Source organism: Phoca vitulina, unplaced genomic scaffold (assembly GCF_004348235.1).
Source record: "Phoca vitulina isolate PV1807 unplaced genomic scaffold, GSC_HSeal_1.0 scaffold12, whole genome shotgun sequence".
Classification (NCBI taxonomy): Eukaryota; Metazoa; Chordata; class Mammalia; order Carnivora; family Phocidae; genus Phoca; species Phoca vitulina.
This window is the reverse complement of record NW_022589715.1, coordinates 34,955,197-34,975,010: the sequence shown is the minus strand read 5'-3', so window position 1 is coordinate 34,975,010 and position 19,814 is coordinate 34,955,197.

Here is a 19,814-nt window from a genome sequence, read left to right as displayed (position 1 = left end):
CCTTTGGCTCAGGTCATGATCCTGGAGTCCCTGGATCGAGTCCCGCATTGGGCTCCCTGCTCGGCAGGGAGTCTGCTTCTCCCTCTGACCCTAACCCCTCTCATGTGCTCTCTCTCATTCTCTCTCTCTCAAATAAATAAATAAATAAACCTTTAAAAAAACAAAAAAACTAGTATTTATTAAGGCTCTCCTCACCTTACTGTCCTCCCCTAAGTCTCAGTTCTTCTCTCTACTCCCAGAGCACTCCCTTAGCAGAATGTAACACCTGCTATTAGCAGTTGATAATTATTACATATTTTTTTCATCCAATAAACAAGTAGTTATTGAACCTTCATAAGTACTAGGCACTATACTTCAACCTGAGGATACAACGGTATATAAAAAGGACAGAGTCCCTGTGCCTTGGAGCTTCGGTCTAGTAAGGTAAAGAACAATGAGTGGAACAGTCACAAAAATACATATGCAACTGCACCCTTTGTTAAGCACTATGAATAAAAAGTGCAACGTGCCCTGAGAATGTATGGCGGACAGACCTCGTCTGTAGGTCATGGATGACTTTCGTAAGAAGTGATGCCTGAGTTGAGATCTGAATACTGGGTTGCAATTAACTTGGCCAAAGAAAGGCTGAAGAGGAGATCGAGAGTGGGGCTTCCAGTGGAAATGGCATGTGTAAAGGCCCCAAGGCAGGCGGAGTTGTGTTGTTCTTTGCTGAACTGATGGAAGACCCAGGAAATGGGCCATGGAGAGCCAAGCAGAGCCAGCTCAGTAAAGCTGGAGGCTCATTCTAACATATCTATGGCCATATTTGGCCAAGTTTGTAGAAACTTAAAGTAGTTCTGCTGAGAATAAACATGAGTCTGCAGTCTTTTTTAATGCATGTTTCACCACTGAAGCCTTAGAAAGATTGCATTAGTTACCCTCAAATCTCCTTTCCAACAGTCATTGATTTGCTGAATTTTGTTAAATAGCCCATTTCCCCAAGGCAGAGAAAATATTAAAGTGACAGGTGTCTGAGTTACAATATTCTGTGAGTTCTTCATATTACCCGATTATTCAAAGAATTGGGAGGCTAAAGAATTGAAGTTGGTTTAAAGAACAATTAAGAACTACTGTTTTGTTTTTTCTTTGTCTAGATCTTCTTTGTTTGCTTGTGGGCTCTTTTGGTTGGTATGGGGTCTGTTTCTGCATTTACCATAGAACAAGATTTGTAAGTGAGTGAAGAATCAAAACATGGTAGACTTTTTTTTTTTTTTTCTTTAAAGATTTTATTTATTTATTTGAGAGAGAGAATGAGATAGAGAGCATGAGAGGGGGGAAGGGTCAGGGGGAGAAGCAGACTCCCTGCTGAGCAGGGAGCCTGATGTGGGACTTGATCCCAGGACTCCAGGATCATGACCTGAGCCGAAGGCAGTCGCTCAACCAACTGAGCCACCCAGGCGCCCAAAACATGGTAGACTTTTAAAAGGCAGCAAGTACATACCAGGGGAGAGAAGATAATGGTGAATGATCCCATCTTGCTCTTGTGGCCTTGTTTTCCTTGAGCTCCAAAGAGCACAGTCAAGTTCTCAAACCAAAGCTGTTTATTACCTTGTGCTCCCTCTGCTGGTCCCAGGCTCACAGAACTATAGAGTTTATAGAGGTAAGTCTCCAAATTCTACCCACATCTCTCTGCCACTTCTGGTCCCAGCACTCCCAGGGGATCTCACTACTCCCAATCTGCAACTCCAATACCTATTTCTCCAGTACTGAAACTACCCTTTCTCTGAACCCATCAAAGCATGGGCTGCCTTTGCCACTTGATGCATCACTTAACTGCAAATACTCTCACTTTAGGCACTTTTTTTTTTAAGATTTTATTTATTTATTTGACAGAGAGAGAGAGAGAGAGATCACAAGCAGGCAGACAGGCAGGCAGAGGGAGAGGAAGAAGCAGGCTCCCCGCTGAGCACGGAGCTCGATGGCAGGCTCATCCCAGGAGCTGGGATCATGACCTAAGCCGAAGGCAGACGCTTAACCAACTGAGCCACCCAGGCACCCCTAGGAACTCTCTTTTTTATCAGTATACTCTCCTTGACCAGTCCATAACTTTCTCCAGGCCAGTGAGTATGACTCTGATTTCTTTTGAACCCCAGAGAACCCAGCTTGAAACTAGGCAGGTTGCAGTGAATTAACCATCAGAAAGAATGATTTGGTGAACCTGCAAACAGTAAGTAGTTGAGAGTAAAAAATACGGCCATGTCCAACCTCTTTTAAAAAAGGATTATCACAGATAACATATTGCACAATACTCTATGTCACCAGGTGTTCAATTAGTATCTGTTAGCTGTTTTTTTTTTCTTCTCTTCCTTCTCTGATACTGCTCACCTATTGCTAGTGAAGAGACCCAAAACATTTTGATTAAGAGCCTATATATAAACACAACACACACATACACACACATACACACACACACACACACGCACACACCCTTCTAAACTCCTTCCTCCTTAAAAGGCAAAGCTCCTTTTAAACACAACAACCATCCTGTGTCCAGGAGAAGACCATCGAGTTGTACAGCCCACAAGGCCAGCCAGTGGACTGGTGTCCCATTTCTCTGGGGTTGAACCCCTTCAGATTTTCTGTCCTAACCCCAACACCTCACATTATGGTTTCTTTTTTGCTGATACAAGCTCTGGAGGTGTCCCCATGGAGACATAAAAAGGCTTCTGGTTTCTACTTAATAAGGAAACCTAAAAATATACAAGACCCTAAATGCATGGCCTCTGAGAGAATTTTCCCATGGGCCACATCCAGGTGTAAGAAATAATTAGGAAGGGTACAACTACACCTGAATTAAATTTGATATTACGTTTACATGCCTGCAAAACACTGTGGCCCATCCTCACCTTAACTTTTTAAATTATACCTTTCCTTTGTTTTTCTTCTTTTTCTCCTATATAATGATAATACAATTGTTTCATTCTCTAGATTTTCATAGGTTTGACCACATTATTTATTTATTCATTTATTATTGCTTGATCTTCAAAATAACTTTGGACAGTAGGCATGGGAGAGAGGATAAGTGGCCTGCCCAAAGTCACATAGCTAGTTAGGCTAGCTAGAATATAAATAGCTATCTTTCCCCAACTGCCTATCTTTTTTTTTTTTTTTTAAGATTTTATTTTTAAGCAATCTCTACACCCAACATGGGGTTCAAACCTACAACCCCAAGATCAAGAGTCACATGCTCTACTGACTGAGCCAGCCCACTGCCCCCAACTGCTTATCTTAATGCAGATCTCTAATGCCAGAAATATACATTACAAAGTGCAAGAATGCTGAGTCAGGGAAAGAAGGTAGCCAAGCCTTTGGAGGGCCAACAATACCTGGCTAGCCCCCATATTGAGAATGCACTTCCAACTGGAGCACTTCTATCCATGTGGCTTAGATAATGGTACTTTCTATTTATCTGATTTTCCATAAGAACTGAATAAGTAAAGGGATGCTTATAAAAGTACTTGGAGACCCCCAAGTCCTAAGTGCTATGCTTATGATGTCAGCATCCACTGCAAGATAGACTGTTTTATATCAAGCAATTGTAAATACCGGTGCTATCTGTAATGTCTAACTAGAGCAACTTACAGGTTCTGTTCTTAACCTTGATTTTGACTTGTTTCTGGGACAGTAACTTAGAGCCCTACCCTTACCCTAATGCACTTTTTATAGTTTAATTTCCTCTTTGTGGTGCTGTTTGGGGTTGGAATTTTTTCAAAACAATATGACTCAATTGAAATCAGATTTCCCCCAAAGAAGTCAAACAGATCACAGAGGGGCCCAATCTGAAAACTCTGCCCCACAGCCTGTGGCCATTCTATGGAGAATAGTATTCTTCCTTTGCTATCCTTTTGCTTCTACCTGAATGATTTGTCTCAGCATTATGATGGTGTAATACTGGGGTTGATGAACAAAGCCTCATGAACGTACACAGAATTTATTAGTATCACCCACAAAACCTCTGTGGGTGGGATACTTCTTTCACCCCTATTTAGTCCTTCCTAGTAATAGGAACTCTACTCTCTTCCATGGTTAGCGCTGCCAAGATATGAACACAGAGATATGAATCTCTAAGGAAATCCGTTCATTGCAGAGGGGGCCAGCCCCCAATACTTATGAAGCAGGCTTAGTGCCTCCTTCCCAAGGGCTTCTCTGCTGAGGCTCTAGCATGTAACATACCCAGGAAAAGCATCATTTTAAGGACCTCCAGGAAACAAGAGCCCTGCACTGAGATTAGGCAGCACTTACATGGGAGTTAGGAGAGGTTATATAGCTCATCCCCTGCTCACTCATTTTCCCCAGAAGAGAACAAGACTTTAAAGAAATGGTGGGGGTAAAAGGACTGGGGATGGAGAGAACCCCAGGCGAAGGTGATCAGGAGGAAGAAGGAAAAGGTCTAAAAGAAAGGAGGCCACGATAGGTCCTACTTCTTCCTATTCACTTGACCTTCGGAAAATTGTTTAATCTCCAGGGGGCCTCATATTTGTTTTATCTGTAAAGCAGAAAATACACTAGAACCCACCTCATAGCATTGTTGTGTGTGTCAATGAATTACATATAGGAAGCACTTAGTGGAGAACTTGGGGTTTGGTGGGATGTCCACAGCAGCTTTGGCAATGATAACAACACTATTGTAGGGACAGCAGGACCCCAATCATGGGGGGAGGGGGGCAGTGGTGGAGAAGATCAAATAAAGAGGAAAAATATGCCAGGGACAAGCTCTGATTCCATGACATTGCCCAGAGTGGTCTCTGGGGATACTCATATCTCAGTGATGAATTAATGAGTTAATGAGATCAGACATGCTGTATATACACTGGGCTAATTTTTTCTTTAAAGTTTTCATAATGGACCAAGGCTTGTGGAAGAAAGTTTCTACTATCAGCAGTATTTGTCTTCCATGCTACACAATTAATTGTTCAGAGGAAAACAAAGAGCTGTGTGTGAGACAATAATAAGGTGGCTTGTGTATTAACAGGAGAGAAGTTACATTCTTGTTCCTTGAGTAAAATACCTGCATTGATTGAACCTTTAAGAAATCCCTTTACTAGGATCAAAATGTCTTGGCTCTAGAGTTGGAGATAAGGGAGGGTAGGGGGAGGGGTGAGAATTCCATTTAATTAAGATTATTTACAGAACAAAGCTGTTTAGTTGCTCTAATTATTTTTTAGAGAAGATCCTCACATATCTTTTCAGGGACTCAGTGATGGTTACAGGTATTACTAAGAATTTTCTGCATATGTGCAGGTTTCAGAAGAATGCAAAAAATTTGAAAGGTACAATGCCCTCTCTCTTATCAATCTTCTTTAAAAAAAAAAAAAGTCCCCCAAGGTAAAAGACACAATAAATTTTATCTATTCTACAAAAAAGGGACATTCTATTTTAACTTTTGTTTTTGTCTTTATTAAGACTCGAATTTCACTACTGTACTTTAAAATCTGGCAACAGGTTTCTGATACGCCATATAACAATTTCAGTATATTAATTAGTTTTCAGGACCCCCAAGCAAAAAAAAGCTAGTCGTTCAAGGTCACAGTTTGACTTATTTACAATTGACAAATAACTTGGCAAACTCTGCACTGAGCCACTCCATACAATAGAAAATATATTGTCATTCAAGTTAACAAAAGAATCTTTCTTTGCCATCTCACTACAATGGCCCTACAAATGAACATCGCCTGAATAAAATCCTAACCACATTTTCACTCTCATTAACCACAGTAGGGTATCACACAATTTGCCTGGCTCCTGCTTAGACCACTGTGCACCATTTTAGTAGCAGCAGTTTGATGGGTTTTATGGCAGGTGATATATGGAGTGGGAGTTTCGGGAGTCGTAAACAGAAGGCACTGTGTATCACAATGTGGTTTAGGGATATAATGACTGTGTTGTAAAGCAAGGGATGACAATACTGCACTAGGCTTGGGGTACTGAACCAATAGACCAAACAGCTCAACATAATTCAAATAAGAGTGAAAAAATCCTAAGAAGGGGTGTGGGTGTGGGTGTGTGTGTGTGTGTGTAGGCCTTCTTCTAGCTTTCATTAATTACTTCAGATGAATTTGAATAAGAACTACTAAAACTGAAATAAATCTGTGTCCCTCTGAAAAAATAGAACATTTCTCTTTCCTTCCAGCACAATCTTTTTCTGCCTCCTCTGTCCAACCCTTAACTACTTTGACTGTCAGAATAATTAAGTAAACAGCTAGTCCTGGTACAAGGAAAGGAGCAGCAGACATTTAGGGAGATTGATGCAGAGGAGAAAAACAACACCAAAATAAACTTTCTTTCCTTTCCAGGAGAATCCATCCCTATGGCAGGGCATCAAATTCGGGTTGACCTGACAGGCACCCCTGCTGCCCAGAAAGCAGGGAGACTTGGAGGGATTTGGAAGTCTCAGGTTCCCTCTGTTAACATCCCTGTGTGTCAAAGACCCTGACTGTCTCTAAGTCACTTCGAAGCCACTTTGCCCTAGAAGGGTAGGTCTGGTATTCCCCAAACAAAAGATGGCAACATGTGGCCTCTTTTCAGAGAAAACTATGTTGAACCAGCAAATGAGGACTTGTGGTTACTAACCTACAGTGTGGCCTTGGCCAATTCACAAAACCTCTCTGAGTTTTCATTTCCTTTTGGCACACTCTCCTATCTTACTGGCCTACTACAGGGAACATACCAGGCAGTGGTTTGAAATTCTAAAGCCATATGCCAATATAAATCACCATCTTTATCACCATCACTGTCATCACCATCATTATCACGGCAGTATAATGCACTGAGATATTAATGTGTGTTTTGTTCTCACTATATTTCCCCCTCTTTAGTTCCCAAAAAGTAGCCAGGCTCTTTGTGTTCCCTTACTTTAACAGAGGGTTGTAAAGGCCAAACATAGAAACTGCCTGCAGAGAAGTCTTTACCTGTCTTATTTTCCCCCTAAAAATTTGAGCTCCCTGAGACATAGGTAGAGAAGTAGATGCTTTTGAGTTGAGAGGTTTCCCAAGACTGGAATGAGGTTGGAGAGGGGGTGAGACTCCAGGGTTCTGCGATGCCCTGAGGAAGTGACAGGGCCTCTGGTGGAGAGCTGGCATTATGCACCTAACAAGGCTGACCCTAGACAGAAAGATTCCCAGCCTTGACAATAATAGGGTGCCAAGGAAGCACCAGACCAAGGAACCAATGCAGATTAGGGTCTGAACAATACCCAGGTCCACTGATACCAGAGTGGCCTGAAGAAACAGCTTCATCCCCCACTCTCTATCAAAATGAGTGAGATTCGATTTCTCATCTGAGCTAAATCAAATACAATTTGATTTCAATAAAATAATGTTGCACACCTGTATTTGTGGCCGAAAGTTCAGATCTACTTTACTATCACCCTGGATAACTATCAGAATGGAAAGAAGACCTCAACCATTGTTTAAATTATACAGTACAGTCTGTAGTAATATTCCCATCTCTGCTTATTTCACATCTTCAAACTACTCCTTTAAAGATTTGACACAACTGAGGACACTCAAAAAGGATATACCATCTCCCCGCCCCCCACAGAAATCCCACAAAGAAAATACAAGAATAAAGACAGCCCCACCAGAAAGCATTGCCAGGTTCCCAAGGGGCCTGCTAGGAGGGGGACACCTGCTGTGAGGCCGCTGAGGTTCTGAGGCCCTCTTTAAAATCTCCGTGGCATTGCCTATCCACAACCACCCTTTATATTTGCAGGTCTAGAATGGAGCCATGTCCCTCTGCACTCCAGCCCCTGCTCAGGTCTCACATCCTGATACCAAACTCCAGCCAGGCACGTAGCCATGGTCCGTGCGGAACTGCTGAGGCTGTCGCTTCATTTCCTCCTTCCTCCTTAACAAGGAAATGACTGACCCACGTGTACCACATATCTATTTATCAACAGATCATAAGCCCAGTCTTCTGAGATCTTGTGACAGGTCCCATTAGCTGTGAGCTACCCAATAATGTGTATAATCAGTTGTTAATGGCACTATGCTATTCCGTGATAACTGGGCCATTAGTGAGTGTCAACGCAGTCCCCCACCTGACTGATATCCGGCTTCAGAGGAGCTGCACATTTCCATTTGTGATGGTTCCCATACAGGTGAGAGGTAGAGGGAGTGCCTTTCTAAATTACCCATTCTGGACACCTTGTGTCCCTGAACAGGCTAATGGGCACTTGTGTTATAAGGGGAAACAATATACCATTTGAAATGATAAAACTAAGTCCAATAGGAGTCAGGTCCTTCTGATCCTCAAGGTACTTTGAGTCACAGCAAGATAACTGACACATTGGGGACACTTCTAAAATTCCAAGTCCTAAAAGCAGATCTCCTCAATACCATTCCATGTAGTAATCCCTTATAAGGGTCCAGCCATAGCTGTTCTTTGTGAACTTCAACAAGTTCATAGAGTTTAGAGTTACACACACACACACACACATACACACACACACACACACACACACAATTCTTTTCAAGTAAAAATGTCTCCATCACCAAAGCTTGGGTTCAATTCTCCATGCTTATTCCAAGACCTCCTCATTTTTCTTTACACATATTTTGCATCCAATTCATTTAAGGGACAAGGAGAGGAAAGTACCAAAAGCCTCAAACAAAAGGGAAATGTGAAAAACTCTACATCGCGAGTTTTCCCCTCATTTTTACTACAAAATCCATGCCCATCACCCCAACAGAACAACCTCCAACCTCAGTCGAAATTCAGATACTTCAGAAGCGTTCCCAGCTTAAGACCTTCATAGGTCAGAATTTGATTTATTTGGAAAAGGAACGTTTCATTGAACCTAGAAATCTGTCAACCGAATCCAGCCAATGCTCAAGTGATTTACATCCGCTCAACGTCCCAGCACTGCCTATCAAAGGCCCTAGAGTTTTTACTGCTGCCTCCATAAAAAAGAAATTTAGCACTAAGGACTTGCCAAAGGGTCATCACATGTTGTTGGAAGGAAATAAAGAATGAGATATTTGTAAAGAGCGGGGAGAAAGGATGAGGCTCAGCTTACACTCTCCCTCCCATGCTGGCTGCCAAGAAACTGGGGGCTGGGTCTATTCTTTCCAGAAAAGTAATTTCCTCAGAACAACTGAGGAAAGAGAGGTATTCCCAGGCCTTGGAAGGGAGGAAGATTCCTGACCCAGCTTAGTGCCCTAGAATGACAACAGCCCTGGTCCAAATTCACCCCAGAATAAGAGGGCTTAGGTTTGTTAGGTATGTCAAAACATAGCAGGGATGGGACAGAGAGACCAAAACTCTGATCATGAATGACCTAAAACATCAAAGTACAGTGTTCAGAATCCTTTCTGAAGGAGAGGTGGACCTAAGACACATTCAGAGGCATTGTCTGTACCAATTCCAACAGAGACCAGACATCCCAGCCCAACTTTCCAAGAGTAAACTGGAAGATGAGAATGTGGGGAATTATTCCCCTTGGGCAATGATTCATTCACTCATTAGGGGGAAAAAATGCATTAAGTGCCCACCGCATGCCACATGATGAACTGAAGATGCAGAGACGACCCAACCAGAATGGAGCCTCTGTATTCCTGAACTTTGTAGAAGAGTAGAGATCCCTCATGGTTGAAAGGGTGAGCTCAAGGGATGGAACAATCAGGGAAGATCTGAGCTATCTCCTGGTAAGATGACTCAGCTGTCAATGTCTCCTGAGGAACCTGTACTGTTAGACAATCCCACATCCTGATTCTGCCTGAATCTCTGCTTTTTTGTATATGTATCCATTCATTTACTCATGCATGCACTTACTCAACCAATATTTATCAAGTACAGAGTATATTCTAAACATCATGCTACACTCTAGAGATATAATGCTGAGCAAAATCAAACATGATTCTTGCCTTCATGGAGCTTATTAATAATTAATTGCAAATAAATGTGGAATTCCGACTGTGTTAAGTTTCACAAAGGAGAAATTCATGGTGCTCTTTGAGAGCCTAAAATGAAGGGCGAGGGTTGCACTGATAAGGGAGATCAAGGATAATTTTCCTGATGCTTGACCTCTGATTAGAAGGACGGGAAGATATTAGGTAGATAAAAGGAGGAAGGAAGAGTGCTCCAGGCAAAGGCAAATGCAATCAAGAGAGCTCAGTACTGTGTGGTGAGCAGGAGGACTAAAGGAAGACCAGGGTTACAGGTGAACACCATGAAGAAGCACCTGGAAGAAGACATAACTGCAGAAGAATGCATGGGAGTTCGACCACACTCATTAGAAACTGCGACTTTGTACTCAAAACCATGAAAGACTTTTGCAGGCTGCAACATGATCCTATTGGTTTTAGGAAAAGTCCGTCTGGCTGCAGGATGGGAAAAAGAAAGGAAGCCAGCATGGAAGCATGGAAGCAGGGAGATCAGATGGGAGTCTATTTAGAGTCCAAGCGCAAGATGATTTGGCTTTCTTAAGGGTGGTGCTGGAGGTGGAAACGAGGGGAAAAGCAAATGCATTAGAAGGTAGAAGAAAAGAGAGCTGCATTGGACGTGTGGGTGAGGGGTTGTCAAGATGACATCTAGGTTTCTGGTTTGTGCAACTGAAGGGACAGTTGGCCAAAACACAGCTAGCACTGTGGTCTTGATCTGTGTTCCCCACCACATCTCCACCTGTCTAACCTTTTCCAACCTGTGTATGCTTGGTCCCTCACCTTCTGACCTCAACAATGAGCTAGCTGGTCTCAGTCTCAACCTTCCAGACCAGGTCTCCTGATAGCGTCCTTCAGTTATTTATCCAGCTTCCCATACCATGACATCTCCACATCTCTGACTTAGATCCTCTGAGCTGCCCTCACCCCCACCTCCTCCCCACTTCCACCTCAACTTCAACCCATCAGATCTCTCAGTTCAAGCTGCTGCACGTCCTGCTATCCTGGCTAAAACAGGGGGCAAGATGCTCCCTGGCTGTTGGCAGAGCCTTATCCCTGATAGATAATACTGAGCTTTCAGGGTTGGACATAAAAATAAATAAATAAATAAATAAGGTGACTCTCATTGATAACAGTAATGAAAAAATCAGTAATGATGCTATTCACTGAACTACTACTTACTGAACACATTATATACTTACATAAACTATTTAAGCTTTATAAAAATGCCATGAGGAGGATATAATGATTATTATCCCCATTTTACATATGAGGAAAATGAGGCTTCGAAAAGGTAGGTAATAAGCTCAAGGTCACATAGCTGATCAGTGGTAGAAGTAGCATGTAATCCAGGCAGTCTGACTCTGGAACTAGTGCTCTTAGCCACTACCCTCTAGTGCCTGGATAAAGATTTCTATCTGTCTGGCTTGAAAGCTCATGCTATAGCCAGGTGTACACATGCCCTTCCAAACTCACAACTCTGGTTACAGGTCATGAACCCCTCTTGGTCCAGCCATATTGCCATCATCAAGTAATCCCAAGAAATTCTACAGTATAGAATCAGAAGTTGAATGTCATTTGTTTCTAATGAATTTCTACTGTCCTCATATATCAGCCTTTGCTATGGTTATCTCGAATTTTCTTTGAGAAACTGGATCCCAGTAGTGACTATGAAATGAAGCAAGGCTGTTTGTTCCTCACACTAAATAACCCCACAATGATGAACATTCACCCTGACTTATCTACTTAACAACTCCTCCCCACCCCTCACCTGTTACTTTTCAGATCTCCAGGCTGCCCCTAGTTCTGGATATCACAGCTTTCTTCCCTTCATGGAATTAATCTGTTGTCCTCTCTTGGAAAATATGTATGCTTTTTCCTAGACAGAAATATACTACTCTGAATAAGAGGAGAGCTGCCCTCTTTGTCTACTGTACTTTGTACATTGTATAATAAGTCACATCAAGTTGGGGGTGGATCTCATCCACTCCAGCAGAACAAAATGCATGAGCTCGTAGATACCTATTCATTTCACATATATGATTGTTGTGAATATTAATAAAAACAGCAAATATTTATTGCATATTTTACAATATGCTAGGCCTCATGATAAGCACTTTGCAGCTACCACCTGACTTAATCCTTGTATCGACCCTATTTGCTAGACATAATTATTTAGAGAAGAGGAAATGGAAGCTTCGAAAGATGGTATAACTTCCCAAGGACACAGATCAGAAGCCGCAAAGCCAAGACCTGAACTCAGGCTTCTTTGGCTCCAATACCATTCGCTTCCCCACCATGTGAGACAGCTAGAAGACCATCTGAGAAGTCAGCAGCAACAGGAATATGTTAGAAATTCAGAATTCAGGCCTCAGTCCATGCCAACTACATTTTCACAAGGTCCTCAGATGACCTGTATGAATACTGACATTAAAGAAATGCTGATCCATACCACTGCCCAGACTTCAAGCGTCAAAGTCCCCTCCACTGTCCGAAATACACTGAAGAACGGGAGAAAGAAGCATGAGAACACTACTCTGCCTTGCACTGGGACTGAGTCCAGGGTGCACATGGCGGGAGGCGGCAGAAGAGCTCGCCCTCTCAGATGATCCTCACATATCACTGCGACCATTCCAGGCCTCTGCAGCTGCATCTTGAGCATCCCCAGACACACTTGTCCAAACCTTGAGGTACAAGTCTGTTTTCATGCAGCCCCACCACATCCATGCAGGTTGTCTTTAGCATTTGGTACCTTCCCTTCTCCCCTCCTTTTCCACAACACTCCACCTCCAATATACCCAAGCTTGAGCTCAGAAACTGGTCTTGCCAGACAAGATACAGGATGCCCAGTTAGATTTGAATTTCAGATAAACAAGAAAAAAATGTTCATATGCATATGCCCCATGCAATATTTGGGACACACTATACAAAAAAATGTTTATATTGTTTGTTCAAAATTCAAATTTAACTGGGCATCTGTATTTTTATTTGCTACAATTATGTGGTAAAATGTTTATAAGGAACAAGATAGTCACAAGATTTCACTCTAAATGGCAAAGGGAAAAACATAAACCTATCATGGAAAGTGTGCTCACTACCTTAACTAAATGATCAAACTCAAGATCACTGATAATGGGATGTCCTGCTCAATGTGCCTCCTGGTAAGAAGCAATGTCAAGCACACAGAACCTCCTGTAAAGCATTCTGGCCAACAAGGTCACCTGGGAATCCTGCCAGGCTTTTAGAGCTGACTTCCAGTTATAAGAAATACAGGGGACAGTGGCACAAATCAAATGACACCAAGAGAGAATGACCAAGCAAATCCAGATGATGGGATACTCTACAAGACAGCTGTCCGGGTCTCTTTTAAAAAATTTATACTATTAAAAAAAAGTGGGGGTACTGTTGGACTCTTCTAAATAAAAGAATCTAAAGAAACGTTACAAGCAAATGTAATGCATAAACCTTGACTGGATCCTGATTGGTACCAAACTTTGACCAGCTACAAATGACATCTTGTAGACTTATGAAATTATTCTTAGGTATAGTAATGGTAATATGGGTATTTAGAAGAATGTGCCCATTTTTAGGAGTTACATTCAGAAATATTTAGGATGAAATATCACGGTGTCTAAAACTGACTTTCAAATGGCTCAGTATATACATATATGTATATGTACATATAAATGTGTGTTTAGATATCTGCAGATAGAGAAAATAGGAACTGTTGAAACTTGGTGGTCACTGTACAATTCTTTCCAACCTTTCTGCAGATTTGAAAATAATAAAAAGACAGGGGGACACTCTTCTTCAAATATAACCCAAAGCAATCTGACAAGGCGGCCTGATTCAAAGAGCAGTCCTATCTCTAGAATAATACTATTGACTCTGCAAGATCAGAGTCCTTACAGTACCACAGAGGACTGGGCATGGTAGAAGAAAAGCCTTTTTATACAATAGCAGGAAAGTGTTTCTGCCATGAATTTTAAAAGTGTAATCTCAATGTTGTCCGAGCTTCAACTTTATAGACTCTAAATTAAGATGCCCTGTGTGTGTTCCTCATTCTAGAGGCACAGTATCCTCCACCTGCCAGATGGCCTCACCTTAGTGTGTATATATGGACTGGGGACAAAAGGGCATAAGAGAGCTCCCATATAATTAAGTCAGCTGTGTATTCCTTCGCACCGCAAGTATAATGTAATGAATGGCTATGAATGAATGGCTATGTGATATAATGACTCCTCTCTCATTTATAAAACAGAGATGACATGATAGATCAAATTAGTCACAAACACCCTTTCCTTTCCTTGTCATGTGACTTGTCCTGCCTCCTGGCAGGCAGAGACTGCTTCCCCACACCACTGTCAGGATTGGCCATGATTTACTTTGTCCTGTGGCATGTGAGTGGATCTGATGCACACAACATCCAAGCAGAAGCTTCAAAAGTAATTACAAAGTTCAACCTGCTCTTGGCATTTTTCTTCCATTGTCCCACTATGAGAACAACATGTCTAAGATAGGGACTGCTCCTTCAGCCATGGTCCCAGAATGAGGAAACATATAAACAGACCCACAACTGACCTTCAACTTGGTGCAGAGCTATAGCCAACTTGCAGCCCTCATGAAATGTGGATGAGAAAAAAATGCTGTATTGTTGTAGGCCACTGATATTTGGGGAGGGTTGTTACTGCAGCAATAGCTGACTGGCCCAGAAGATAATAACAGTACCTACCTTCAAGGGTTGTTATGCAGATCAAATAATATAACACCCGAAGGGCAGGCAGTGTAACGTCTGACGTTCAGTAACTGCTCAGAGATGGTTAAATTGTTATATGACAGGTCTGTTTCTCGAGGTTCATCCACACCTATGCCAAGCACACTGACCTGCCATACTGCTGAGGCTCAGCTTGAGTCCCTAACATACTGATGTCAACTCATCACAAACCCCCACCCGCAACCAACACTTCAGGTAGTCTCTCCTCTCTGCCACTGCCCTGTGCTTGTTACTGCAGTCTGCCTCTGCGTCTTCTGTGTTTTATGCCTCAGTGCCCATTTATGCCACCTAGCTGGTGGTACTGGCCCACTCATGACCTTCATCACCCCCTGGTGTCCACTTTCCCAGCTTCTCTACCTGGTGCTCCATTACTGCCTCATTCCACATTTCCAGGCTACATAAATCTCCATCAGGAAAAGAAATACGTGCTATTTTTGGCTGTACTAAGTGAACACAGAAGCTCCTTGCAGAGATGCTTGGGTTCCTAGTAATCTCATATTTTTTTTTAGTTTTATTGTGGCAGGATTCATGGGTGCCCCCAGGTGACCAGGTCAACTAGATTTGAGTAGAGCTTTTTATTGTCCCAGAACTCTGGTCCTTCACCAAATACGGCTAAGTTGGTCCACTTCTACCAGACCTGCTCACTCTGTTGTGCTCCAGTGTCCTTTTCTGCAATCTGGCATCTGTTGGAACCAACCCCACTCAAGTCTCCTAATTAGGCTTGTCCCAGTGACTGAAAGGATTTAAGTTCCTTCCCACAGTCCCACATAAGTCCAAAGACCGTCAGAGCCTGCCTGGATGACATGTGTAAGGGAGTGTTTGGGTTCAGGGTCACCAACAACCACACTCAAGTCTCAGCTCACACCAGCCATGACCTCTATAGTTTCCATAGTCTCATAATTTTCACAATAAACTAATCTGAAATATTTGTGAGCTCAAGTAGACTGAGACCATGCTGCTAAAAGAAATTCTCCAGACCAGGCACCCCAGAATGAAGCATCTGACTCCCACTCCACAGATCTCCAGTCCTAGCTCTATGGCTAGCTGGCTGAGGTGGCCCTGGGTGAGCCTCTTCACATCTTGGGCTTCCGTGTCCATCATCTGATCAACAGCTTAGATCAGGGATCAGCAAACTATAGCCTCTGGGCCAAATCTGTCCTGCCACTTCTCTAGTTTTAGAAGCAAAGTTTTACGGAACACAGCCACACACACTTGTTTGCATACTGTCTAGGGCTGCTTTCTTGCTATAACAGCAGAGTTGAGTATTTGTGACAAAGACTGACTAGCCTACAAAGCCTAAAATATTTGCCACTGGGCCCTTTGAAGAAAAGGTTGGTTTACCCTTGGGTTAGATGATCACTAAGGTCTCCTCCTGCCGCAATACTCTGTGATTCTCTAATTCTTATATCACATCCAGCTCCATTAATACTTACAATATTTAGGGGAAGGTGTCTGAAAAAAACAACAAAAAACAAAACAAAAAAAAGTGCTACCTAAGATTTTGAAATGGTTGACATTACAGCCATTGCACCAAAAATTATGGCTCATCGGGATGAGCCAGGGAGCTGGGTTAGAGGGGAGAGTATTTTTCAGAAGTAAGAGTATCCTGAGATGGTTATTTTAGCTTTTCAAGGAGACCTTGTATTTGAGACTCTGTGTGTGTGTGTGCATATGTGTGTGTGTGAGAAAGCTCCATGTATCCAGTTCCTTTCACATTAATAGAAGGCACATGGTTCCTTCAAGAGGGAAAATATCTTTCAGAAACAGCATAATTTGCTCTAGTGGATAACAAATAGTTTGAAGTTTTCTCAGTGAGCAACCATTGTATCTGGTTTCAAATTCCGTTTTCAAGCCAAAGGAAATGATGATGATCTCTAAGGCATCGCTGTTTTTTGACACAGACCTGAACTCAGCATTCTAAACAGGACTATGCAGAATTGGATTACATTTCATCTCCCTCACCCATCCATCTTCCCCTTTCCTGCTCATTTGCTGGGGCTGCAAAATATTGAGTGCTCCAGGAGAGACTTGGTTTTCCAAACCATGCAAGTCATTATGAATGGCCTTGTGTCCAGGTAAAGGTTAAGGAGGTCTTTTGTTGTTCTAGTTTAACTTGTCCCTGCCACTGCAGCCTAATCATTCCACATAATAATGGGCCTGATACACAGGCCCGAGTCAGAGTCGCAAGTCAATAAATCCATTCCTTCCTCCCTTTCAGGCGAAGTGTTGAATAGTACTGAGTGTGCAGTGTCACCAGATCCCACAGTCCATCACATCAAGGTCGTCTAGTATACAGCACATAAAAAAACAACTTTCTCTCTTTTTAGGGCCTAGCACAACCGAGAGAAGCATCACTGTCTCCCACACATGGGTGGATAAGGGAGGGGTTGAAAGGCAAAGATCGATCGCCCTGGTTCACCAACTCCTCCAGCCATTAAAACCAGGAGCCACTTGTCCTAGACACCAGCTACCTGTGTTGCCCTCCTCATTTTAGGAATAAGAAAACTGATGCCAGATGAGGGGAAAGAAGTGTACAAGATCATGTGGCCAGTATCTTTTAGGGCAAGGACTGGATACAGGCCTCCTGACCTCCAGTCCAGTGTTCATAGTCGGCTTTGGAAGGGGAAAACAAGGGGCTACAAACACAGAAGGACAAGAAATCTCCCCCCTTTCTAAAAAGAAACCCTATCCAATCCCACCCCACCCCACACACACACATAGAGTCCATTCTCCACCTCAGATAATGCCCCCTCCGTGGCTAAATTTTGTGAAGTCACATTCTGACTTTGTTTCTAGAGGAAAAACATCCAAACACCTAAAAGCCTCAGTTTCCTCATCTGTCAGATGTAGATACTAACAGTGTCTAGTTCAAAGGGTGCAGCGAGGCTGAAACGTGGGAGATGGTCCCTGAGCCATGGCGAGGCTCAGTCAATGCCAGCTCCCGCTGCATCACTGTTCTCAGCAGGACAATGACAACTGCTGTGCGGTAACCCTCTCTTCCTGCCCGGTGCACGCAGGCTGCTGGCTGCTCCCAACGAGACAAAGCATGGCTCACCAAACTACCTTTTCACCTCTGGTGTGAAAATAAAACCTGATAGAGGCTCCTTGAAAGTATGCAACCCTGAGTTACAGTTTGTTTACTTTGCTAAGGGACTTCCAGCTTTTCCAGGTTCATAAATTCCTTGTGGTGGACGAGGGAAGGACTGTAAATTAGCTCAAAGAACAGGACTACATTTCTGTATCTTCCAAAGGTTTAAATTGCTTTGAAAGGGAAAAAAAAAAGTCACACTTCTCATCTGCTATCTGTTTTTCCCTTAATTAGCAGTCGGATTAGGTACCGCTAGAGGTGAGCAACTAAAGGCACCAAAGACCTGAACCAAATGTCAAGAATTTCTGCCCAAACAAACTTGAGACCATCTTTCCACCACACCTGTGAGATGGATACAATAATGTGGACCTACTGCCCCACACCACGCCAAATACCTGTTTTTCATTTGGCAAGGCCTGGGATTCTCTGGCATAATCACCACCTATTATTGTAAATACTATGCCAATGGGGTGCATACATCAGGTATAGAGAACTGGCTTCCTCTGAAGAATTAAGAATGTATTGAAAATCTGCCCATCCTGGTACCGGGCATGTAATAGGCATTCTTTACAAACTTCTCATTTCTTCATTAACCTCTCCCTTGTCCGGGCTTCACAATTCTGAAAGCCCAACTCTAGAGAATAATGCTTTCAATCAAGGCAAAGGATAACCACTGGGAGTCAGCTTATAGTAAAAAGGAGTCCAAAGGTCTGGCTTCCATGCATCGACCTTGAGCCAGTCTGAATTGAAGAAGATATTTATTCTCATAACATTCTGAGATACTGCAAGGATGAATGAAACAACGTCCATAAATACTGTCTAATGTCAAATAACAAAATTCTTTTTGCTTGTTTAGACTAGAAATTACCGCATACAAGTTATCACTGGTACCATTTTTGGAAACAATGGTATGCTGGCTCAATAACTTGGTAAGGGCTCTTAAGTCCCGGCCCTTCCCTATGTCCATTCTCTTTTATTCTTCTTCCTTTTTAGTGTTTAAGTTGATCTAAACTCAAAAACATATAGGAAAATAAAAATAACTAGCATTTATGGGTGATTGTAATTGCTTTAAGTTTTAAAGAATAAATTCCTACTACTATAAGAATTCTCAAGAAAATCCAAATTGTCATCAAATGGTCTTACCAAATAATCCAACAGATTTTTACACAAACCTGAACATCTCAAACACATATGTGATATACAAAATGTCTCATGTAGGTCAACAGAAGACACAGGAAGAAGAAACAGAAAAACGTACAGATTCAAGGGCTGGTCAGAGCAATACTTGGATAATATACTGTATTTTTCAACCAATGGGATCAGTCCGTGCACTGGTATCTGACGTTTCCTCCAAATAAATTGGTTAGAAAAACTTATATTCACAACTATGACACTCAAACCACCTCGAAAAATATATGAGTTATCCTGGAATCTGAGAGCTCAAGAGGACCCCTCCCCCCAAGAAAGCATATTCACAAACCATCTTAGAAAGAGTAGCCAAGAATAGAGCTGCCCATTCACTTGGCAATATCCAGACAAGAAATTGTCTGCATTCTGATAAACCTTAGCATAAACCTTAGAAAAAAGAAGCTTCACTTTTTCCTAATCTGGCTGGCACACAAGCATTTATCTCCACGTTTTGTTCTGTTTTAGATCCCACAGTGAAGGGGAGACAGGGTCACCGTGCAGCTAGCACAGACCTACTCCTAAGAAAGTGGTATTCTGAAGAGCAAAGAACTTACCTTTCCAAAGAGGAGAGGGGTTGTTGTTGTTGTTGTTGTTGTTTAAGTACAGGCAAAAATCAAGGCAATAACTACTAATGGAGTGATTACTTTATTCAGGCACTGCGCTATGCACTTTGTACGTACCAGTACATTCAGGAAACGGAGATTAATGGCTAAGAGGTCAGCCTCGAGAGCTAGACTGCCAGGTCTGAATTCCAGCCCTATTGCTTCCTAGCTTGGTTATTTTGGAAGAGGTAAACTCTTTGTGACTCAGTTTTCCTCACCTGTAAAATGATCATCACTGCAATGTC